Below are 12,865 nucleotides of genomic sequence, written 5' to 3'. Positions count from 1 at the left end.
TTTAAACAGAGAGCTCGCTAAATACATATTTACCTCAATGATAAGGAAAGGTATGTGTTGTTATATTGTAAAATGTATAAGTGGGGGATGCTACTAGTTGCGCCTAGAGTGAGCGAGGTAGCCTAAACATGTGCTGATAATAGGGCATTCAAAATACTATATTCCTAGCCTGAGAGTAAGGAAAAGGCCAAGAAAGGCTGTGTTGCTAGCCTGTGCGAGTGTCATACATCTGAAACATACACAGGCACATAGGTTATATGGCAGATCGTGAATGGACAGTTACAGAAATATGTGTTTTACAGCACAGCACATTTGGGTAAATAAAGATCATGCTGTTACCAAGTTACCATAATATGAGGCTTTCAGAAGCAAAATAGCACTGGTGACAACACTTTGCAAATAAGCTTGTGCTGGACAGTGAACACCACAGAATGTAAGGCACATCAAACATATATACTTTGAATATAGATAAGTGGAACAGCATGTAAATATATGTAAAGCTCACAGCAATAACCTATTAAAAAACATAATATGCAATGACAATGTATTCCAGCAAATATATGGAAGTAAGCCAATCTCAAATAGCAATGACCTATTATTGAATACAATATGCAACTTAATGCCTGAATACAATATGCAATGACAAACTATTCCAGCATATATAAGCAAGTGGGCCCAAAACTCACTGGTGAGCACACTAGCAGCCTTACGGAACACCGACCGCAGGACAGTGAGTCAATATTAAGAATGGGTCACAGGTAGGACCGCTAACATATAGACTTCAGGGGCAGGAAGTAAGGTGAATGGGGGAGGTGAGAGACAAATGAGTAGAGGTAGGCAGGAAGTGTAGGAGGATACTGAGCCAAGAAGGAGTAATTAGGAAGAGAATTCAGAAACCAGTCAGTGACACAGTCATTTTCTTGCACCTGGGGCTACTGGAGAATCCAAAGGTAAATATAATTTAAAATGTGGCCACAGTCAGGAACTCTGTGAACTAGCAAATAAATGAAAGCACATTAGGAACAGTACCAAGTCTCTAGAGCATTTTAATCAATGAAGTGGAATTATATCAAATATATGTATATACTACCACCTAGTGACATTCCTATTCCTATTGTCAAGCTTTCTTTCTCTGTTCAACCTTCAACCTTCCTATTCCTATTATTGTTGTAATTCTTTTCATGTTTATCTCATTCAGACATCAAATGTATACACAGAAGAACTTTGTCTCATATGGAGAGAAAGGATGCAAATTGTGCAGGCTCTGCAGGCTGTATATGAAAACACAGAGCAGTTATATGATCAATGTGCAATAAAAAATTATATGGCTTGCCACAAGTTGAAATACATTACTGTTGCCATCATTTCATAATTTCATTCACTAATCACTAGCATTGCATTCAAGTATTAATGGTTCACACAGAAAATGGCTAAATGTTTGGAAGTAATGAGAATATTTGTGAAAAAAAAAAACAGAACAGTTGCTTGACCACTGTTTTATGTTCATTTGCATGCCTAATTCTGAGTGATTCTATGTGCAGGAATGCAACACAGTGAAATACATTACTACAATCATTACATTTTCACACCAATCAGCAGCATTCATAGAATGGGACATTCTTTTTGGGGTTAATCAGGAGGTATGTTGTTTGTGAAAGCAAAGAACAGTTATTCAAAACATTTAATGATCACTGATATGGCTTCCTGGGAGACAGTGTACTGTATGTGCAACCAAAAGCTGAAATACATTTGTTATGGTCATTATTTCTTTCACTTTTATAAAATGATGTCATCACAATTGTACACATAAGATGGCTGTCTCTATGGCTGATACAAGATGCATATGAAAAAAGCAGAGCAGTTGCATAACCACTGATGAATGATCATTACTACAGCTTATCATGGACTATTGTGCATGTAGGTCAGTAACACACTAATGTATATTATATGGTGATCAATGCATTTAAAGTTTAGACACTGTTCTAAGAACAGGACAAATTCCTGATAACTTTCAAGTAACTCATATAATTTGACCAAAGGTAGTGTGTTTGTTTGAGAGAAAACAAATGTAATATTTTACTGTGACCATCATTCAGTATCTTCATAATCAGACATCAGATGGTTACACAGAAGATTGATATTACTTTGAGGGATGGAGGAGAGAGCCACACATCCTCTGAAAGAACATGGTACTTACATGAGCACTGTTGAATGTGAATTAATATGGCCTGTTTTTTATTCTTTTCATGTTCAAACACTGTGTGTATGAAATGGTAATTATATGATAACTCTTGAATATCCTTTGATACTATGACATGCCATAAAGTTGCAAGTAGAAAAAATATTATTGTAACCATTGCCTTTTCATCTGCTGGCTATGTGTGATAAAAACAGGGCAGTTACTTGATCACTGTTGCCTATCACTGGTATGGCTTGCTGGGAGGTAGTCTGTGTGTCTGAGACTAACATTTCATTCACTGTCATCATAATGTGATGTTTTATGTGTACACGGATGATGGCTTTCAGTTTGGGGCTGAGGGAATGAACCAAGCTATGTATGAAAGAATAGGAAAGCATTTTGCTGCCAAGTGGAAATCATGCTTAGCATTTCTGTAAACTGCAATATTGAATATTGTGTCATTTGCCATTTTCTGTGTGTGTGTGTGTGTGTGTGTGTGTGTGTGTGTGTGTGTGTGTGTGTGTGTGTGTGTGTGTGTGTGTGTGTGTGTGTGTGTGTGTGTGTGTGTGTGTGTGTGTGTGTGTGTGTGTGTGTGTGTTGTGTCTAATAAATGGCTGCCAAAAATAGCAGTTACTAGAAAATGGAAATCAAAATCTAAACTAACGATATTGGAAGTAGTGAATACAGTAACAGAGATAAAACAATTGGAACTGAATTTTTTAGAACAGGGTAGGAGCAAACTACATAGGAAAAAAATGAGAATTGTGGGGACAATATATACAAGGGAGAAATGAGGTCTAAAAGGATTCAGGACGTAAATGAAATACAAGAGATAGGGCAGCAGAGTCCTTTAAAAGTAATGTAGGTACTGACTGGGTGCACAAAAAAAAAAAACAATAATAACAAGAATTAAAACAGCACTGGGAAAAGAATCAAGAGGACAGCTTAGTGTATATGAAATGGAAACATTTGCTACCAAACACTGATATAATATGTCTAAATTGTGGGGAAAGTAGAAAAATAATCAATCAATAAGCAACAAATACACACAGAACATGTGCGGTTACCCTTTAAACAGAGAGCTCGCTAAATACATATTTACCTCAATGATAAGGAAAGGTATGTGTTGTTATATTGTAAAATGTATAAGTGGGGGATGCTACTAGTTGCGCCTAGAGCGAGCGAGGTAGCCCAAACATGTGCTGATAATAGGGCATTCAAAATACTATATTCCTAGCCTGAGAGTAAGGAAAAGGCCAAGACAGGCTGTGTTGCTAGCCTGTGCGAGTGTCATACATCTGAAACATACACAGGCACATAGGTTATATGGCAGATCTTGAATGGACAGTTACAGAAATATGTGTTTTACAGCACAGCACATTTGGGTAAATAAAGATCATGCTGTTACCAAGTTACCATAATATGAGGCTTTCAGAAGCAAAATAGCACTGGTGACAACACTTTGCAAATAAGCTTGTGCTGGACAGTGAACACCACAGAATGTAAGGCACATCAAACATATATACTTTGAATATAGATAAGTGGAACAGCATGTAAATATATGTAAAGCTCACAGCAATAACCTATTAAAAAACATAATATGCAATGACAATGTATTCCAGCAAATATATGGAAGTAAGCCAATCTCAAATAGCAATGACCTATTATTGAATACAATATGCAACTTAATGCCTGAATACAATATTCAATGACAAACTATTCCAGCATATATAAGCAAGTGGGCCCAAAACTCACTGGTGAGCACACTAGCAGCCTTACGGAACACAGACCGCAGGACAGTGAGTCAATATTAAGAATGGGTCACAGGTAGGACCGCTAACATATAGACTTCAGGGGCAGGAAGTAAGGTGAATGGGGGAGGTGAGAGACAAATGAGTAGAGGTAGGCAGGAAGTGTAGGAGGATACTGAGCCAAGAAGGAGTAATGAGGAAGAGAATTCAGAAACCAGTCAGTGACACAGTCATTTTCTTGCACCTGGGGCTACTGGAGAATCCAAAGGTAAGTATAATTTAAAATGTGGCCACAGTCAGGAACTCTGTGAACTAGCAAATAAATGAAAGCACATTAGGAACAGTACCAAGTCTCTAGAGCATTTTAATCAATGAAGTGGAATGATATCAAATATATGTATATACTACCACCTAGTGACATTCCTATTCCTATTGTCAAGCTTTCTTTCTCTGTTCAACCTTCAACCTTCCTATTCCTATTATTGTTGTAATTCTTTTCATGTTTATCTCATTCAGACATCAAATGTATACACAGAAGAACTTTGTCTCATATGGAGAGAAAGGATGCAAATTGTGCAGGCTCTGCAAGCTGTATATGAAAACACAGAGCAGTTATATGATCAATGTGCAATAAAAAATTATATGGCTTGCCACAAGTTGAAATACATTACTGTTGCCATCATTTCATAATTTCATTCACTAATCACTAGCATTGCATTCAAGTATTAATGGTTCACACAGAAAATGGCTAAATGTTTGGAAGTAATGAGAATATTTGTGAAAAAAAAAAAACAGAACAGTTGCTTGACCACTGTTTTATGATCATTTGCATGCCTATTTCTGAGTGATTCTATGTGCAGGAATGCAACACAGTGAAATACATTACTACAATCATTACATTTTCACACCAATCAGCAGCATTCATAGAATGGGACATTCTTTTTGGGGTTAATCAGGAGGTATGTTGTTTGTGAAAGCAAAGAACAGTTATTCAAAACATTTAATGATCACTGATATGGCTTCCTGGGAGACAGTGTACTGTATGTGCAACCAAAAGCTGAAATACATTTGTTATGGTCATTATTTCTTTCACTTTTATAAAATGATGTCATCACAATTGTACACAGAAGATGGCTGTCTCTATGGCTGATACAAGATGCATATGAAAAAAGCAGAGCAGTTGCATAACCACTGATGAATGATCATTACTACAGCTTATCATGGACTATTGTGCATGTAGGTCAGTAACACACTAATGTATATTATATGGTGATCAATGCATTTAAAGTTTAGACACTGTTCTAAGAACAGGACAAATTCCTGATAACTTTCAAGTAACTCATATAATTTGACCAAAGGTAGTGTGTTTGTTTGAGAGAAAACAAATGTAATATTTTACTGTGACCATCATTCAGTATCTTCATAATCAGACATCAGATGGTTACACAGAAGATGGATATTACTTTGAGGGATGGAGGAGAGAGCCACACATCCTCTGAAACAACATGGTACTTACATGAGCACTGTTGAATGTGAATTAATATGGCCAGTTTTTTATTCTTTTCATGTTCAAACTCTGTGTGTATGAAATGGTAATTATATGATAACTCTTGAATATCCTTTGATACTATGACATGCCATAAAGTTGCAAGTAGAAAAAATATTATTGTAACCATTGCCTTTTCATCTGCTGGCTATGTGTGAAAAAAACAGGGCAGTTACTTGATCACTGTTGCCTATCACTGGTATGGCTTGTTGGGAGGTAGTCTGTGTGTCTGAGACTAACATTTCATTCACTGTCATCATAATGTGATGTTTTATGTGTACACAGATGATGGCTTTCAGTTTGGGGCTGAGGGAATGAACCAAGCTATGTATGAAAGAATAGGAAAGCATTTTGTTGCCAAGTGGAAATCATGCTTAGCATTTCTGGAAACTGAAATATTGAATATTGTGTCATTTGCCATTTTCAGTGTGTGTGTGTGTGTTTGTGTGTGTGTGTGTGTGTGTGTGTGTGTGTGTGTGTGTGTGTGTGTGTGTGTGTGTGTGTGTGTGTGTGTGTGTGTGTGTGTGTGTGTGTGTTGTGTCTAATAAATGGCTGCCAAAAATAGCAGTTACTAGAAAATGGAAATCAAAATCTAAACTAACGATATTGGAAGTAGTGAATACAGTAACAGAGATAAAACAATTGGAACTGAATTTTTTAGAACAGGGTAGGAGCAAACTACATAGGAAAAAATGAGAATTGTGGGGACAATATATACAAGGGAGAAATGAGGTCTAAAAGGATTCAGGACGTAAATGAAATACAAGAGATAGGGCAGCAGAGTCCTTTAAAAGTAATGCAGGTACTGACTGGGTACACAAAAAAAAAACAATAATAACAAGAATTAAAACAGCACTGGGAAAAGAATCAAGAGGACAGCTTAGTGTATATGAAATGGAAACATTTGCTACCAAACACTGATATAATATGTCTAAATTGTGGGGAAAGTAGAAAAATAATCAATCAATAAGCAACAAATACACACAGAACATGTGTGGGTACCCTTTAAACAGAGAACTCACTAAATACATATTTACCTCAATGATAAGGAAAGGTATGTGTTGTTATATTGTAAAATGTATAAGTGGGGGATGCTACTAGTTGTGCCTAGAGGGAGCGAGGTAGCCCAAACATGTGCTGATAATAGGGCATTCAAAATACTATATTCCTAGCCTGAGAGTAAGGAAAAGGCCAAGAAAGGCTGTGTTGCTAGCCTGTGCAAGTGTCATACATCTGAAACATACACAGGCACTTAGGTTATATGGCAGATCGTGAATGGACAGTTACAGAAATATGTGTTTTACAGCACAGCACATTTGGGTAAATAAAGATCATGCTGTTACCAAGTTACCATAATATGAGTCTTTCAGAAGCAAAATAGCACTGGTGACAACACTTTGCAAATAAGCTTGTGCTGGACAGTGAACACCACAGAATGTAAGGCACATCAAACATATATACTTTGAACATAGATAAGTGGAATAGCATGTAAATATATGTAAAGCTCACAGCAATAACCTATTAAAAAACATAATATGCAATGACAATGTATTCCAGCAAATATATGGAAGTAAGCCAATCTCAAATAGCAATGACCTATTATTGAATACAATATGCAACTTAATGCCTGAATACAATATGCAATAACAAACTATTCCATATATAAGCAAGTAGGCCCAAAACTCACTGGTGAGCACACTAGCAGCCTTATGGAACACCGACCGCAGGACAGTGAGTCAATATTAAGAATGGGTCACAGGTAGGACCGCTAACATATAGACTTCAGGGGCAGGAAGTAAGGTGAATGGGGGAGGTGAGAGACAAATGAGTAGAAGTAGGCAGGAAGTGTAGGAGGATACTGAGCCAAGAAGGAGTAATGAGGAAGAGAATTCAGAAACCAGTCAGTGACACAGTCATTTTCTTGCACCTGGGGCTACTGGAGAATCCAAAGGTAAGTATAATTTAAAATGTGGCCACAGTCAGGAACTCTGTGAACTAGCAAATAAATGAAAGCACATTAGGAACAGTACCAGGTCTCTAGAGCATTTTAATCAATGAAGTGGAATGATATCAAGTATATGTATATACTACCACCTAGTGACATTCCTATTCCTATTGTCAAGCTTTCTTTCTCTGTTCAATCTTCAACCTTCCTATTCCTATTATTGTTGTAATTCTTTTCATGTTTATCTCATTCAGACATCAAATGTATACACAGAAGAACTTTGTCTCATATGGAGAGAAAGGATGCAAATTGCGCAGGCTCTGCAGGCTGTATATGAAAACACAGAGCAGTTATATGATCAATGTGCAATAAAAAATGATATGGCTTGCCACAAGTTGAAATACATTACTGTTGCCATCATTTCATAATTTCATTCACTAATCACTAGCATTGCATTCAAGTATTAATGGTTCACACAGAAAATGGCTAAATGTTTGGAAGTAATGAGAATATTTGTGAAAAACAAAAACAGAACAGTTGCTTGACCACTGTTTTATGATCATTTGTATGCCTAATTCTGAGTGATTCTATGTGCAGGAATGCAACACAGTGAAATACATTACTACAATTATTACATTTTCACACCCATCAGCAGCATTCATAGAATGGGACATTCTTTTGGGGTTAATCAGGAGGTATGTTGTTTGTGAAAGCAAAGAACAGTTATTCAAAACATTTAATGATCACTGATATGGCTTCCTGGGAGACAGTGTACTGTATGTGTAACCAAAAGATGAAATACATTTGTTATGGACATTATTTCTTTCACTTTTATAAAATGATGTCATCACAATTGTACACAGAAGATGGCTGTCTCTATGGCTGAGACAAGATGCATATGAAAAAAGCAGAGCAGTTGCATAACCACTGATGAATGATCATTACTACAGCTTATCATGGACTATTGTGCATGTAGGTCAGTAACACACTAATGTATATTATATGGTGATCAATGCATTTAAAGTTTAGACACTGTTCTAAGAACAGGACAAATTCCTGATAACTTTCAAGTAACTCATATAATTTGACCAAAGGTAGTGTGTTTGTTTGAGAGAAAACAAATGTAATATTTTACTGTGACCATCGTTCAGTATCTTCATAATCAGACATCAGATGGTTACACAGAAGATGGATATTACTTTGAGGGATGGAGGAGAGAGCCACACATCCTCTGAAAGAACATGGTACTTACATGAGCACTGTTGAATGTGAATTAATATGGCCTGTTTTTTATTCTTTTCATGTTCAAACTCTGTGTGTATGAAAGGGTAATTATATGATAACTCTTGAATATCCTTTGATAGTATGACATGCCATAAAGTTGCAAGTAGAAAAAATATTATTGTAACCATTGCCTTTTCATCTGCTGACTATGTGTGAAAAAAACAGGGCAGTTACTTGATCACTGTTGCCTATCACTGGTATGGCTTGTTGGGAGGTAGTCTGTGTGTCTGAGACTAACATTTCATTCACTGTCATCATAATGTGATGTTTTATGTGTACACGGATGATGGCTTTCAGTTTGGGGCTGAGGGAATGGACCAAGCTATGTATGAAAGAATAGGAAAGCATTTTGCTGCCAAGTGGAAATCATGCTTAGCATTTCTGGAAACTGCAATATTGAATATTGTGTCATTTGCCATTTTCTGTGTGTGTGTGTGTGTGTGTGTGTGTGTGTGTGTGTGTGTGTGTGTGTGTGTGTGTGTGTGTGTGTGTGTGTGTGTGTGTGTGTGTTGTGTCTAATAAATGGCTGCCAAAAATAGCAGTTACTAAAAAATGGAAATCAAAATCTAAACTAACTATATTGGAAGTAGTGAATACAGTAACAGAGATAAAACAATTGGAACTGAATTTTTTAGAACAGGGTAGGAGCAAACTACATAGGAAAAAAATGAGAATTGTGGGGACAATATATACAAGGGAGAAATGAGGTCTGAAAGGATTCAGGACTTAAATGAACAATGTAATGCTTGAGTGAGAAAGATTGGGTAGATTATAAGTGATGTATAATGTTTGCAATTGGGAGTGTGTCAGTATGGTTTGTGATGTAAAATGCTTGTGACTAGGATTGTGTTGGTGTGATTTGTTTTCATTTATATAAATGTATGATTGTCTATGTAGTAAATTATGGTTTAATAAAGATGATTCTTGTTTTAAAAAAGGCAGGAATTGGATCATTTATGTAATATTGCATAGTTTATATGATATATAACAATATATGTGAAGTATAATGTTTCTTATGTCAATATAGTTTGATTACTTTTATATGAATGTAAATTTGCCTGTGTTCTTGTTGTGCCTTTTGGCTTTTCCTGGTTAGGGGAAGCCACAGCGGAACTCCGGTCCACTAATGATTGGTAGTTGATTTTTACGTGCCGAGTTACCAGCCCTGATGCACAACCTTCAACGAAGGTATGCCCATTCACGCGTGTCACAAGTGATAATTCGATAAAAGCATTTGAAAAAAAATTATGCTAGTCATTAATGCAAGTCATTTCAGTTTTCATAACAATTGTTCAGAAAATCATATTCTCTGTGCTTCGTTGTATGCTAGTCAGTCTATGAGCTCTATCTTGTTAAATGGCTTACTCAGAGTCACACATTAGGCAAATGGATTTAGAAAAATTCAAACCATATACCTTCCACTTTAGAAGGCAGCTCATTAAGTGCTTGGAGCCATATTCTTCTGCACCAACTGCTGAATTTTTAATTTCTTCATTTTCTTTTAAATCATCAAGGATTACAGTTAGTTAACAATGCTACCCAGTCATTAGAGTATTACAGTTCTTATTGTTCAGAAAATGCATGCACACACATTGCATGTGGTTCTGCTAACTTTTTAATTGAATTTGAGTTGTCTGGAAGTTAGGGCACTGAACTGTTAACAAACTGTTTCCTGTAGTCAAAACAGCAGAGTTTGAATCTATTCACTTTAATTTAATTTCTGTGTGAGTTTGAATTAGCAACTTAGACAATGCTTCGGAGTTGCCCCTGGATTTCTCTGTTTTAACAAATAGATAAAAGAAAATAATATTTATAATTTGTTCTTTTTTGGGCATGTGTCCTCTCATTATTTGTTGACTTTGTCCAGAATTCTTGAGCAGTTTGTCTGGTACTTTGATACTTAATACAAATGAATATGCTATGAATTGTTAATGAGCTGCTTTCTGTAGTGCAGGATTTGATTACCACAGCCTTCTTTTATCTAGCCTTACCAAGTTACATCACAAGACAGTGTATTCCTGGGCAGTACCTGAGAAGAATTACTGTGCTGTCCCAAGCTTACCCTTCAGATAACTGCTAATTAGTGCTTCGTATATGCTATTTCACAATGAATCCCAGCACATATCTTGCAGTGTAATGGGTTGACAAATGCAGTTTCAATAAATGTAAGTTTCTAAGGAAGAAAAGTTTACTGTTGTTCGTGCTATGTCCATTTTCAATGTATTTTGTTTTATTCATCAAATAGCTTTCAGTGTTTCTGCTGCAAAACTTTTAATAAAAGTTTTAAATTAAATACAAATCTCTATGATTACTCTGAATATAAAATAACAAAATAGTGAGCATACTGACAGGTTTGAACACTGTTTATGATAATTTGGGAGAGATAGGCAAGTAATGGAATATTGGTATGGCTGGGGGGGGGGGGGCAGTCCATTGCCCTGTCTAGGGCAACATTTAACCATGATCCAGCTCTGCATGTGATCAATATTGTATAAGAAAGCAAATACATATAAGTATAGTTGTCTATAACAATTATAACTATTGAGTTACCATTGATAATTTTTATAGGCCACTATACTTATATGAGAACAACACGCTAAAATAAATTACTATGACCATCATTTCATCACAATCAAATAGCACACATACAAAAAGGAGGCTTTCTTTGGAGAAGACAGGATGTGTGATTAAAAGTACAGAAAATTACTTGATCAGTGTTTAATGAACATTGATACAGCTTGTCAGGCTGTCCTAGAGCAATGAGTTGAAATATGTGGGTATCCTACATTATACTAAGTACAAAAATGCTAAACATGAAAATCTTGAAAATGTGAGTTTGAAAAAAGTATCCCCCTGTCTTTTTTCTGTACGCACACCACATATATATATCTAAATCTATATCTATATCTAATCTATATTTGTATATACATATATATATATATATATATATATATATATATATATATACATACATACATATACACACACACATATATATATATATACACACATACATACACACACACACACACACACACACACACACACACATATATATATATATATATATATATATATATATATATATATATATATATATATATATATATATATATATATATATAGGAGTGCTACAGAATCCTGAAATCCCAAAATCCTGAGACCAAAATCTCAAAAAGTTCAAAATCCTGAAAACTCAAAATAATGACAACTTCAAAATACTGAAAACACACAGGATACCAATATCTACTATATTCCAGCACAAGTACATACATAAACATATTACCCTTCAACTATATGCAGGGGGCAAGCCCCCTGCACCCCCCATGTAGGGGAGCAAGCCACCCCACACCTCCTGCTACTTAAATATATCAACTCCGAGATTGCACTTCACTACACTAAGTGCTATCTTGGAGTTGATATATTTAAGTAGTAGGGGGTGTGGGGAGCACGCAGGGTGGCTTGCCCCCCATTTTATACTTGGAGAAGAGAAATATGGTTTGTGTTTTATTTGTTTCTGTATGTACTTGTGCTGGAATATAGTGAATGTTGGTATCCTGTGTGTTTTCAGTATTTTGAGTTTCAGTATTTTGAACTTTCAAGATTTTGGTCTCAGGATTTTGGTCTTCAGGATTTTGGTCTTTCAGGATTCTGTAGCACTCTCTCTCTCTCTCTCTCTATATATATATATATATATATATATATATATATATATATATATATATACATATATATATATATATATATATATATATATATATATGTATGTATATATACATACATATATATATATATATATGTATATATGGATTCACTTCATAATCTCAAAATACTGAAATCTCAAATTTCAGTATCTCGAGACCATGAAGCTGAAAATCTGTAAACTCTAAACCCCAGAAGTGCAAAACTTAAAATGGCGACTTCTACACTAAAAATACCGCATACACAAACATACACCTCCCTTCACATACACAAACACCAACCCTACATACAAGCAGGGGGGCAAGATCCCCTTCACCCCTCGTGGTGGGAAAGCCCCCCACAACCCCCTACTTTAATATACTAACTCCGAGGTTGCACTACACAGCAAACACACAAAAACACCACCACACAAGCTACATTTCCCTCGCACACACACATCACACTAACAAAACACACAG

The sequence above is a fragment of the Protopterus annectens genome, chromosome 10.part0 (assembly GCF_019279795.1).
Source record: "Protopterus annectens isolate FY-2018-M chromosome 10.part0, PAN1.0, whole genome shotgun sequence".
Taxonomy (NCBI): Eukaryota; Metazoa; Chordata; order Ceratodontiformes; family Protopteridae; genus Protopterus; species Protopterus annectens.
Note: the sequence above shows the minus strand (reverse complement) of the source record.